Here is a 13,018-nt window from a genome sequence, read left to right on the forward strand (position 1 = left end):
AGGAACTCCAACACCCTGAGTTTAGGTGTGAATACCTGCCTCATAAATTGCAATTGCCTTCCCAGCACAAGCAGAAGGATGAAATGAACTCTCTCTACCAATCTCTGTAGTTCCCAGGAAGGGTTCCAGCAGGAGCTGGAGGTGTTCCAGCTTCCCTGGGCTGTGTGTTTCCCGGGAAGCAGCGCTATGAGGCAATGCCCTGGGCTAGGAATTAATCCCAGCTCTGCTGCTGAAAGCAAACAATGCAGAAGGAATCCTCTGAGATGTACATTGGCAGGGCTGAATCCCGTTCCTGTTCTTCGGAAAATCACTGCATGTTAAGGAAATAATGAATTAAACTCACTGCAAATGGCACTGTTGGTGTTGCAGGGAGGATTAGTGGTTTATTGAGGCAGAATAAATTCCAGTTTTGTGCTAAGAAGGTGTAAATGAGAGGGCAGGGAAAGCAGGAGAGCAGGTGTGGAGATGTGCCTGACAAAAGTACCATTCTGTGGGACACAGGGAATGCCTTCCACTGCCAGAGGGCAGGGATGGGTGGGATATTGGGAAGGAATTCCTGGCTGGGAGGGTGGGGATGGGCTGGAATGGAATTCCTGAGAAACTGTGGCTGCTCCTGGATCCCTGGAAGTGTCCAAGGCCAGGGTGAATGGTGCTTGGAGCACCCTGGGGTAGTGGGAGGTGTCCCTGCCCATGGTCTTCAATATCCCTTCCAACCCAAATCACTCTGGAATTCCATGATCCTATTGAAAAAAACCCTCCTTTTCTGTTTGTTGCCAAACTTTGTAGTCAGCAGGATTTCTGAAAGAATATAACTCTGAATGAAAACTACCAAGATAATATTTTTGGTAATATTTAAATAAGTGCCTCAGTCTCTGGAAATTATTTTTGAAAGCAATTGTGACATTCCCACACCTTTTTTTTTTTTTTTATTCCCCAAAATTATTTTATACAATCCGTTCTTCTTGGAAGAAACATTTACTGAGTGTCAAGCAAAGAGAAAGTCCTAAATGGAAAGCCATGGTGCAGCTGAGAATGAAAAAGTGAATATGTGCAAGTTAAAACATGGGAATTGCTCATGTAGAAATTTCTAGGAAGGAGAGTAACCCCAGTGTTCCAGAGCTTTGTCCTTGACACATTCCTGGAAAAATTCAGTGAGTGGTGAGGAAAGGTCATTTCTGAGAAGCTGCTAACGAGAGCTGGGTGTGCTGGGCTTGCTTCATTAACACCCCTGGGTTAGTTCATCCCATTCCCCCGTCCTGACAAACCTGGGATCTCACCCCTGACAAACCCTGGGATCTCACCCCGTATCCTGACATTCCAGACTCATCTCTCACTTTGCCAACCCTGACAGGGAGCTCGGGCAGTGAGAAGCTTTTCTTTCTCCTTTCCATTTTCCCTTTCCTTTACCCTTCCGTTTTCCTTTTCTCTTTCCCTTCTCTTTCCATTTTTCCTTCTCTTTTTCCTTTCTCTTTCCCCCTTTCCCTTTTCCTTTCCCTTTTTCCCTTTTCCTTTTAATTTTTTTCCATTTTTTCCCCCAAAATAACCCAGAGCTGAACTGTTTTGGATGCACTCATATTTAACTTTCTGCCTTCACTGTTGTACATAAAGCACCTTCTGAGGAAAAAGCACCAACAGCTCTCAGCCCAACTCATTTCCAAGTGTTACCAACTCCTAAAAACTGTTTTGTTTTTACAGGATTTCTTTCAACTCTGTTTTTTTATGGCACTGATTCTGGCTGAAGATACTTTCCTGTGTCCAGCTCTAAAAGAAGTGGCTTGTAATCCTTAATTTTCTGGTTTAGGTCTGACAAGTTTCACATTAATTCAACATCAAATATCTATTCTGATGTTATTCACAGCCTTAAAATTCACTGAATGAATTTGCGTTTTTATTATTTCACTGCACAAAACAAATTAAGTTTTAGGGAGGAGAAAACTTGTTAAAAAATCGGGTAAAAAGTAGTTGTGGAAAGAAAGAAGATCTATTGAAATATACTGAATTCCTCAGGAATTACCTTTCCCAGGATGAGTGTGCTGGCAGGAGGAGTCCTGTATCAAAGCCTCGGATATTCCACAGGCAGTAAATTTTGGTAAACTTGTATCACCGGCTTTTGGGGAAAGATGATTCATTGCACTCTCATCACCCCGCTCTAAATTCAGGATATTGATTTATTTAATGGGATGCAGCTGCTACTATTCAGGGAAGAGAGAGAATGGAGTTTCTGGGGTGCCACTGCCAGCTGGGGAGCTTTGGAAATCTGCTCAAGTTGGGCTGGGATTCCTGGAAAAAACCTGGATCTGGTCTGCAAACCACTGGATATCAAACTCCACACATGTTCCACCAGGATGGGAGGAGAACATTAAAAAAAATATAGAAAAACTGGAATAAAACAGAAGGAATCAAAAATTAATCTAATTTTCATTAGGGAGTCCATTGTGGCAATGATATCAAGGAAAGCCTTTGATGCTCAGTTTTTCTAAGGCTGAATTTGAATATTTTGAGGTCACAGGATCACAGAAAGACTTGGGTAGGAAGGGACCTTAAAGATCCTCTTGTTCCAAGATCCTGAATTCAGGCTGAATTTCTGTCCTGCTTTTGGCCTGGATGCAAACCCCAGTTTGTCACTTGAGCCAGCCAGTTTGGGTTTGTGGCAGTGCAAAGTTCACCTAAAATTGTAAACCTGTGAATATCCATCTTTAAATGTAGTAATTCGTACCCCACTGGGGCACTTTGGTGCTGTTTAAAAACTCCTCACACTGAGAAAATAAATCCTTTTCACTTATTTTGTGAGAGCTGCAAGAATTCTTGTTTTACCTTTTCATCTTCAAGTGGCAAGAAATATAATTTTCCATTTATTATCCCACTGATATTTTTTTTCCACAGTGCCTGGAGTGGTGTTTAATAATATTTACTCCTGGGCCAGATAAATATCAGAGGAATATGAATCAATTCTATTGTAAATAACAGGGAAGTTGTGTTTTCCATTCACAAATGAAGCCTCAGAGTGACTGGGAATGTTTAGGAGCAATTAGCTGGGTTATTGTGATCCATTTTTGACACTTTGGATGTGGTGTTGATTTAAAAGAACTCGAGGTCATGGATGTATTTGTACAGGGGAATTAATCTCGCTGAAGGGGATTGGTTTGCCTTTGGAATTGTTATTTAGGAGTGAAGTGTTCTAGTGGCCCTCAAGCTGGCAGCTTAAGAGAAGCACAGGCAGAGCATGAAAAATAAAGACAAATTAATGTTATAAAAATAAAATGTGATCAGTCACAACCTGCCAATTGTGCGAACAAAGCAAAGGGGAATTTTAATAAATGTGTGAAGGGGAGGTTGAGGCCACAGTAATGTAAAAATGACTTTAATGGAGTGATGTTACCATGGGATAGGATATTCCATTTTATTTCGTACTCAGAAAGATAGGAGAGAAAATAGACTTTAAAAAAGAAGTAAAGGAAGGGGAATTCCAACTCCATAAAAAACCCACGCACACCAGGATAATCTGGGAAGGAGACAGTGGCTCACAGACACAGGAAATAAAGAAATATCTGAAGCACAGGATGATGAGGAGAGGAAAGTGTGAGTTACCCACAGCAAATGATTTCCTCAGTAAATTATCAGGCTGAAAAGCTGAGATTGCCTTCTTTGGAAGCCCAGACCTCCAGCATGGCATTCCCTAGGGAAGATGCTGAGTGGGACCACCTAGAGGAGCAACTCCAAGCATTACTTCAGAAGAAGATGGAATAATCCATACTTCACAAACCCATTTCCAGCTAAATTGTGCAAGCAGGAATTGCCAGGATCAGGAGGCAATGCCAGGAGCATGAGTTGGCACCACTGGGTGCTGCAATCGTGGAATTCCGTGTGTGAGGCCATGCCAGAGCCAGCAGCTGGCTTCTCCCGAGCCCACAGGATGGGAACCGTGCCCGTGGGTACAAGGAAACCCACAGCCCAGCCCTTCACAGAAGTTAGGCAATGCTGACAGAGATCTCACACATCACGCTAAAATAAATAAATAAGGAGTATCCAAAAAGAGCTGATAAAATCTTGAGTCATTAGGAAAAGACGGGAAGCTCATTTCCTCAGCAGCTGGAGCAGACAGTGGGAGGGGGAGAGAAAATCCATGGGCAGGGGGTGGGAAATGAGTGTGCAGACATGAAGGGACATCCCAGGCAATGCTGCTGACACCAATCCCACTGTGTTGTCCCCAAATCCATCTCGCTGGGATTCAGGAGGAATTTAGCCTCAAACTGCAAATACATCAAAGTGTGAACTTGAGTTTTGTGGAGCTGGAGGTTCTGACTTGTACAAGGACAGATTCCACCACCACCATATCAGTGTCCAGGGTGATAAGGTAAAATCTGGATTATCCCTGTGGAGAATCCCTGGATTCAGCCACAAACTTTGGAATCACACAAAGTGAGGAGTGGGAGAACCTGGTGATGGCCATGCTGGGAGACCAGGACATGGCACAGGGAAGGGTTTGTCCTAAACTGTGAACATACTCTTAAATGAGTGTTGCAGACATGAAGGGACATCTTCAGCAATGCCTGCTGACACCAATCCCACTGTGTTGTCCCCAAATCCATCTTGCTGGGATTCAGGAGGAACTTAGCCTCAAACTGCAGATACATCAAAGTGTGAACTTGAGTTTTGTGGAGCTGGAGGTTCTGACTTGTACAAGGACAGATTCCACCACCGCCATATCAGTGTCCAGGGTGGTGAGATAATATCTGGATTATCCCTGTGGAGAATCCCTGGATTCAGCCACAGACTTTGGAATCACACAAAGTGAGGAGTGGGAGAACCTGGTGATGGCCATGCTGGGAGAGCAGGACATGGCACAGGGAGGAGTTTGTCCTAAACTGTGAGCATCCTTTTAAATGAGAGCTGCAGACATGAAGGGACATCTTGAGCAATGCCTGCTGACACCAATCCCAGTGTGTTATCCCCAACTCCATCTCGCTGGGATTCAGGAGGAATTTAGCCTCAAACTGCAAATACATCAAAGTGTGAACTTGAGTTTTGTGGAGCTGGAGGTTCTGACTTGTACAAGGACAGATTCCACCACCACCATATCAGTGTCCAGGGTGAGAAGGTAAAATCTGGATTATCCCTGTGGAGAATCCCTGGATTCAGCCACAAACTTTGGAATATCACACAAGGTGAGGAGTGAAGGAACCTGGTGATGATGTCCTGGGGGACCAGCCCAGAACATGGCCCAGGGAGTGGTTTTTCCTAAGAATCCTCCTTTTCCACACCTAGGTGACCATTGTCCAGCTGGGATTCCCAGTGTGGGTGGACACCTTGTCCCTTGGTGGGCACGGGAAGAGGACAGCAGCTCTTAGCTTGGTTTTTGTGGAAGGAGCTGCTGGCAGTGCTGGAATTCTGCATCCCAAGGCATTGGAAGGCGTTAGGCTCAAGGAATCCCAAGGAAAGAGTGGAAGAGAGAGCCTGAACGGGCAGCTCCTGGAGACTCGGGGATTTCCCCTTTCCCTGCACCCCAGATCTTCCTGTGGTTTCCACAGCTGTGTTTCTGTGGTTGGACTCGATGATCCTAAAGGTCTCCTCCAACCTTGGTGATTCTGGATTGCTCTGGAATAAACACCCAAGGAGTTTTTATGGTTGGACTCGATGATCCTAAAGGTCTCCTCCAACCTTGGTGATTCTGGATTGCTCTGGAATAAACACCCAAGGAGTTCAGTGCCCTCCAGCTATTCCAAAGTGCAGAGTTTAGGGAGGAATGATGGAATATTGGGCTATCCAATTCCATCCTGGGGCTAGTAAATTCCTTTTTTAATCCATCTACCAGGAATATCAGGAACAACACATCAAGAACACAGAGCAGGAGACTTTTGGAAGATGGTTAAAAAGACAAATTTTTCCAAAGTATTCATGGACCTGTCTAAATTTTCTCAATTATCATTCCCAAAGATATAATTTTCTCAATTTCTTATTCCCAAATTCATAGCAATATTTTGCTTCTGAAAACTCCCAACCTGCCTGTGCACAGCTTAGGGGATGAAAGGAATTGTTATTATTCTTTTATCAGAAGTAATTATTCCTTGCAGTTTATTTATGCTTTTGTAGGCACAAATAATTATCTCTACTATTTCACACATGGGAGGATTTCTCAGAATTCCCTGTTTTAAAGCTTGGGAACTTACAGGAATATTTATTCCCCCAAACTCCTTGAACAGAGAGTCTTTTTTCCCAAAAATTGTCTTCACAAGCCTGAATGCTCACCAGTGATTCAACTCCAACCTTCCTTTCACCACCGTAAAAATAATTAATATAAAATGCTTTAAAAATTCCTGCAATGTAAATCCCAGATGTTTCATGCACGTCTGCCAGGCAGTAATATTTTTATTTTTATATGTATGAAAACATAATACATGTTATATAAATAAATATTGCATTAGGCCTGCCAAATCCCATTGGATGCTTTAATTTTGGATGCATTTTCCTGCTTAAGGCATCTTCTTCTCAAAGTCATTTTAAGTGAAAGAGGTGCTTTAAAAACCTGACTTATTCCTAAAGGACATTTCTCCAGCAGTAAATAAATGTTTATAATATTATATATTTATAGATAGATGATATATAAAGAAAGAATAATATATAATACATATTGTGGAAGGACATAATTTTTAAACCTCTGATTATTTATTGTCTATTTAATACCCAAGGAACAAATCTCACATCTCCTACCTGTGCTGGCAAAGGCCTAAATTCTGCACATCTGACCCTTTGCATAGATTAATTTGGCACTTGAACATTCATATTTTCATAAACCCCCCAAGCTGTTGCAGTTGGCTTTGCCCTGGCTGGAGCTGCGAGTTGTTTTTAATTTTCAGAGTTTCTTGGCAACCCTTGGAGCCTGTTTGTCTTGGCACCCCCTAGCCCATTACCTATTCCTCAGTACCACGGGCTGAACACTCTGTTTACAGCATTTTGTCCTTTTTGACTGGCTTTCTGCAGTTTTAAAATGGAAACACAGAGGGACATCCTATTTAATTTTATATCTATTCCATATCTATCCAGTAAATACATTTTAAATGTTGATAGCTTCAACTCTCTTCTGGAGAACAACTGTCACTATAGGACTTCAAATATTTGCACTTGGCAAAAGTTCAGGTTTTTTATGAGTGAATCCATTCTTCTCTGCTCACATCTGCTCTTAATAATCCCAAATGTTTGGGGTTTGTTCGGCTTTCACATGAAGGTTTTTGTTTGCTTTTTCTAAACCAAAGCACCACCACACACAATGGTCCATTCTTGTCTCTCATTGATGTTGCTGATAAAAATGGGAATTGGTTTCAAAGAGAATTTGACTACAAGACAAAGGAGAGAAGGTTTAAAAATATTTCGTTCTGAGAGAAAACCCTCCCTGAAAGATTAACTTAACCCTGGGACAGTAAATAGCAACATCATTGGCCAAGAAGTTCTCACGTTATCAAATTCTTCTGAAATTGCATCATCTGGAGCCTATACGGGACAGAAAAAGTTGGGAAATATCAGTAAAAATTCTCCCATCTTTCCTTAAGTACAACAAATGTGTGAAAAATTTAGAAATCTTGGGTCTAAACAACAAAATATCCATAAATATCCATCGACAGGGCCCAGCCTTGGATGGAGTTCCATGTTCCCTTCTGGGGGGGCCCTTGAAGAAGTGTTGGAATCTGAAACGCAGGGAATTCTCAGAACTTTGGGTCTGTAAGCTAAAGTTCAGAATTAAACACAAAATTTGATCTGAAACTTTAGAAAAGGGCTTCTAAACTTAGGTGTAAGAAGTGAGAATGTGGATTTATGGTTCAAAACAAAAACACGTTAAGTTGAGAGGGAGAAAATTTAGAGTTTTAGAGATTAAGATATAGAAAAAAGTAGTTATAAAAGTAAACAAGTATTTTAGAACGCAGTACTGTAAGTTTGTGTCATAACATGATTAACTAAGAAAACTTACTGTAGTACAGGTCTATAAGATTAAATATTTAAACATTAGGTCAAAAACATAAATATCTTTGTTAGCAGTGTTTTATTTGTCAATAAACTTTTTAAAAGATCTTGTAACCAAGGATCTTGTGGCGTTCTGAACTACGTGATAAAAATGTGAGCTGAACTTACTCTTCCTAGCTATACAAAAGATTAAAAAAAAATAAATTTCATAATCTAAAAACTCCAATGTGCCATCTCTAACTTATTCAAATTTCCTTCTAAAATCCCCACACAGAAGGAGCAGGACACCTGGGAAAGGAGCAGGGACAGGAAGGAGAATGACCCCAGAGTCTGGAAAATATGAGCTGCAGGAAGGATGGAAAGAGCAGCCTGGTGGTTTTGAAGGAGACCTAAAACAAGAGACAATTAAAGTTGCAACATAATTTTCCTGCTATGAAGAGGCACAAAAAAATGTGTTTAATTGCTAAAGAAAAAAAAGAAGAAACAAGCTGAAGTTGCAGCAGGACAGACTGAGTTAATACCAGATGTTCTGGGGAAGGAAGGTTTGAGTATCCAGCAGGAATAATTCATTATTATTTCTGCCATTGATAAAGATAATGATCTTCAATAATGATCATTATTAATAATAATGATATAATTATGAATGAATTAATGATGATGATCATCATTATCAATAATGATGATTATTTCTGTTTGGTTGAGACCTGAGGGTTCTGAAGTTCTCCATGGAGGTCCTGGGACAACCCTTCAACTTGTACCTCAGTTTATGGAAAAAAGTTTAAAATAAAATAAAATTGGTTTAAAATGGGATAAAGATAAGAGAGGTGGACGTGGCCTCTTTTTAAAGAACATCAAGTCCAAGTTCCTCCTCAAATATCCAGAATAAACCTGGTGTTCTTCTTGTTTGGCTGTTCTAAAACTTATCCCAACTTCTGGTTTGAAATTATCTTCAGCTTTTCAGCCTAAATTTAACTCTCAGTGGGATGGGATGTGGATGATTTTATTGTCAGGCTTTTTCATCTGTTTAGGTTCAATATCTCTTCCTCCATTCCCAGGTTTCCCCCAATGTAAATTCAAAAAGTAAATTCAATTTGCAGCAGCTATTTTTAGGTTTTCTCTCATAAGAAAAAACTTAACCTTAATTCTCCCACTCCCTCTTTCCCTCACTCCTTTCCCTGCACTTCCCTCAAAGTATTTTTTTTTTCTGAATGAGATTACAGTTTCTTAAAGAAAAAAAAATCCAATGAAAGGCTTTTCACTGCATTCCTTCCATTTAAATCCATCATTTTTGGGATAGTTCTTGGGATCATTCTCAAAGCCATGAACGATGTAATTGTAATATATTCTATACCACCAATAATCAGTTCTGAATACAAAATCTAAAAGCTAAACTTTGTCTGTATATATTCTCCCTGTGTATATAAATAGAAAAAGAAAGACGAGTTTAGGTGCTTGATATTTAAATTAATGCTAAGAGATTCATGACCCACATACACTTTATTTTTTAAAAATTCCTTCATCCTCCGTGGTTCATTCCTTAAACTCCTGTGTGCTTTTTTCCCCTCTCTTTTATCACTGTGGGTGTCACACCAATTTGGGAATCATCAAGGTGACTCCCAAAGGTGGTTTAGGATTGTTTAGGTGGTTTAGGTGTTTCCCAAAGATAGTTTAGAGTGGTTTCAGTGGTTTAGGATGGTTTAGGTCGTTCCCAAAGATGATTTAGGGTGGTTTAGGTGGTTCCCAAAGATGGTTTTGGGTGGTTTAGAATGGTTTAGGGTGGTTTAGGATGGTTTAGGGTGATTTAGGTGGTTCCAAAGATGGTTTAGGGTGGTTTAGGTGGTTTAGGGTGGTTTAGGATGGTTTAGGGTGATTTAGGTGGTTCCCAAAGATAGTTTTGGGTGGTTTAGAATGGTTTAGGGTGGTTTAGGATGGTTTAGGGTGATTTAGGTGGTTCCCAAAGATGGTTTTGGGTGGTTTAGATGGTTTAGGGTGGTTTAGGATGGTTTAGGGTGATTTAGGTGGTTCCCAAAGATGGTTTTGGGTGGTTTAGGATGGTTTAGGATGGTTTAGGGTGGTTTAGGATGGTTTAGGATGGTTTAGGGTGATTTAGGTGGTTCCCAAAGATGGTTTAGGGTGGTTTAGGATGGTTTAGGATGGTTTAGGTCGTTCCCAAAGATGGTTTTGGGTGGTTTAGAATGGTTTAGGGTGGTTTAGGGTGGTTTAGGATGGTTTAGGGTGGTTTAGGTGGTTTAGGATGGTTTAGGGTGATTTAGGTGATTCCCAAAGATGGTTTAGGGTTTACTTTGAGTGCTGGTGAAACCCAGAGAAAAACTTCCCAACTATTTCTAAATGAGGAAAGAGTTAAGGAAAAAGTTAAGGAAAGAGTTAACAAATCCCACTGCAGTTTCTGTAAGATCTGTCTGGGATATATTTAAATGTGGGAAACTTGGAAGGGAGCTGAAGAATGTCAGCTGGATGCTGTGTCCAGCTGTGGAATGTCCTCCTGGTGGTGAGAGGCTCTGCTGGATTTGCAGGTAGAAAATTTCCTCGGCAGCCCTGGAGGTGAAGAGCTCCTCCAGAGCTTTACACCAATATTTACTCTAAACATTTTGGAAAGCAAATCAAATCAAATTTGATCCCACACCTTCCTGAAACACCCTTGGAACCCCAGGAATTAGAGCTCCTGGGTTCTGTGGAAATGGATTTTTGGGTTAATTTTAAATAAATCACTCTAAAGTTTGGGATGTTTCTCCTTATCACCCTGTGTATAAAAATCAAACTTTTTGGTACAATTCTGCTCCTGGCAGCCTTTCTAAATCCAGTAATTCCCCCCCTGCAGCTGCCATCAGAAATGTTTTTAGTTTATAAAGATCAAGCCTAAGCCTTTAATGGCTAAGGTTTTTTTACTAAAAGATTCTTTTTAGGATAGGTATGTATGTGGTAATTTTGATAATCATTGTCTTAATCATGATACCTTTCAGTGTGTGCAGATATGAATTAATAAGGCCATTAAATGAGGGGGTTTGGTGAAAAAGAGAAGGGGGAGATGTTGGGATACACAAGACAGATGATGGACTTTGGACCTTTGGACCTGGTTAGCATAAGAGATTTGACAGACAAAATGCCTTGGTAAGAGAAATCAAAATTGCAAGAAGATTCAAATCAGACTGACTTACCAAAATAAGAAAATTACATCAAACTGTGCAAGGAAGAGCTGTTTAAAATGCGTGAGTTTGTTTAAGTGATGATTAACCCAATCACTGCAGTACAACTTTACTAGCCCTCCCAGAACAGATATATAAGCAGTTGTAGTTCACAATAAATTTGGATTTTTGACCATCTCACGAGTCCCTGTGGGACTTTCCTGACACTGCAGAACTCTCCTTGTTCACTGTAAAACCTGTGCTGAGCCCTGCAGGGCTTCTCCTGGAGTCCCAGCATCAGGGAGGCTGGAAAATCCCTCCAGGATCAATCCCTGGAGGTGGCACTCGGGGCTCTGGGTGGGGACAGGGTGGGGATGGGCACAGCTGGGATTTTGGGACCTTGGAGCTCTTTTCCAGCCTCATTTCTGGGATCCTGAGCACCAGAATCCCCAGGCTTTTCCCAGAAGGGAATATCCACCAATCCAACCCCAGCAGCAGAGGTGTCCCTGCCCAGCCCCTCTGGCAGGGAACATTTTGTGTTCCCACAGCTCCAAACTCTTCACACCAACAACAGAAAAGGAGCCCTGGAAGTCCTTAAAGTCCCATTTTTGTATATTGGGGGAAAAATCCTTCCTGGCAAGGGGGCTCAGGGACTGGAACTGCCCAGGGAGGGTTGCAGTGCCCATCCCTGGAGGTGTCCCAGGAATCCTGGAGGTGGCACTCGGGGCTCTGGGCTGGGGACAGGGTGGGGATGGGCACAGCTGGGATTTTGGGACCTTGGAGCTCTTTTCCAGCCTCGTTTCTGGGATCCTGAGCACCAGAATCCCCAGGCTTTTCCCAGAAGGGAATATCCATCAATCCAACCCAGCAGCAGAGGTGTCCCTGCCCAGCCCCTCTGGCAGGGAACATTTTGTGTTCCCACAGCCCCAAACTCTTCACACCAACAACAGAAAAGGAGCCCTCGAAGTCCTTAAAGCCCCATTTTTGTATATTGGGGGAAAATCCTTCCTGGCAAGGGGGCTCAGGGATTGGAACTGCCCAGGGAGGGTTGCAGTGCCCATCCCTGGAGGTGTCCCAGGAATTCCTGGAGGTGGCACTCGGGGCTCTGGCTGGGGACAGGGTGGGCACAGCTGGGATTCCATGGGCTGGGAGGGCTTTTCCAGCCTCAGGGATCCTGGGATTCTGTGGAGCAGCAAAGAAGCACAGATAAAGCACCAGGCCTGGCTGCTCAGCACCACGTGGTGAGCTGGTGGTTTCAAAGAGAATTTGACTCCAGGACAAAGGAGAGAAGGTTTAAAAATATTTCATTCTAAGAGAAAACCCAGGAGCTGAGTGATCAGCTCAGGAGCTGAGTTATCACAACTGCAGGGCAGAGCTTTTCCAAGGGCAGAGCTTTCTAGGGGAATATGAGCATGGAGCCCAGACCATTTCCATCCCTCATCTCCCCGCCGTCCCCTCTCCCTCTGCGGCTCCAGGAGCAGCTGCAGGAGGCAGGGGCAGCCAGGAGGGAAGGCAGGCAGCTGCCAGGCTGGGAATCAGACCTTGCACTCTGCTCTGGAGGGGAAGGCTGCAGCCTGGGCTGCCGCTTGCAGAACAAAGAGCAGCTGCTCCTGACGCTCGCATCTTGGCTCCATCAACAGGGGAGCTGGATTTGGAATTGCAGATCCCGTGGAGGGAAAGTGAACTCAAAGAATCCGTGCAAAATATTCTCTCCTGCCTTCTTGTCATCGATCAGGTCGCTGGGAAAATAAAGCCACCAGGAAAATGGATCCTCTAGGGAAATAAAGCCAAATTCGGAGGACTAAAAGCATTCCTGATGGCAGCTGCAGGACGGGCATTGCTGGATTTAGAAAGGCTGCCAGGAGCAGAATTGTACCAAAAGCTTTGATTCTTTTACATGGATGGATGGATGATAGGGAGAA

The sequence above is a fragment of the Passer domesticus genome, chromosome 10 (genome assembly GCF_036417665.1).
Source record: "Passer domesticus isolate bPasDom1 chromosome 10, bPasDom1.hap1, whole genome shotgun sequence".
NCBI classification, from domain to species: domain Eukaryota; kingdom Metazoa; phylum Chordata; class Aves; order Passeriformes; family Passeridae; genus Passer; species Passer domesticus.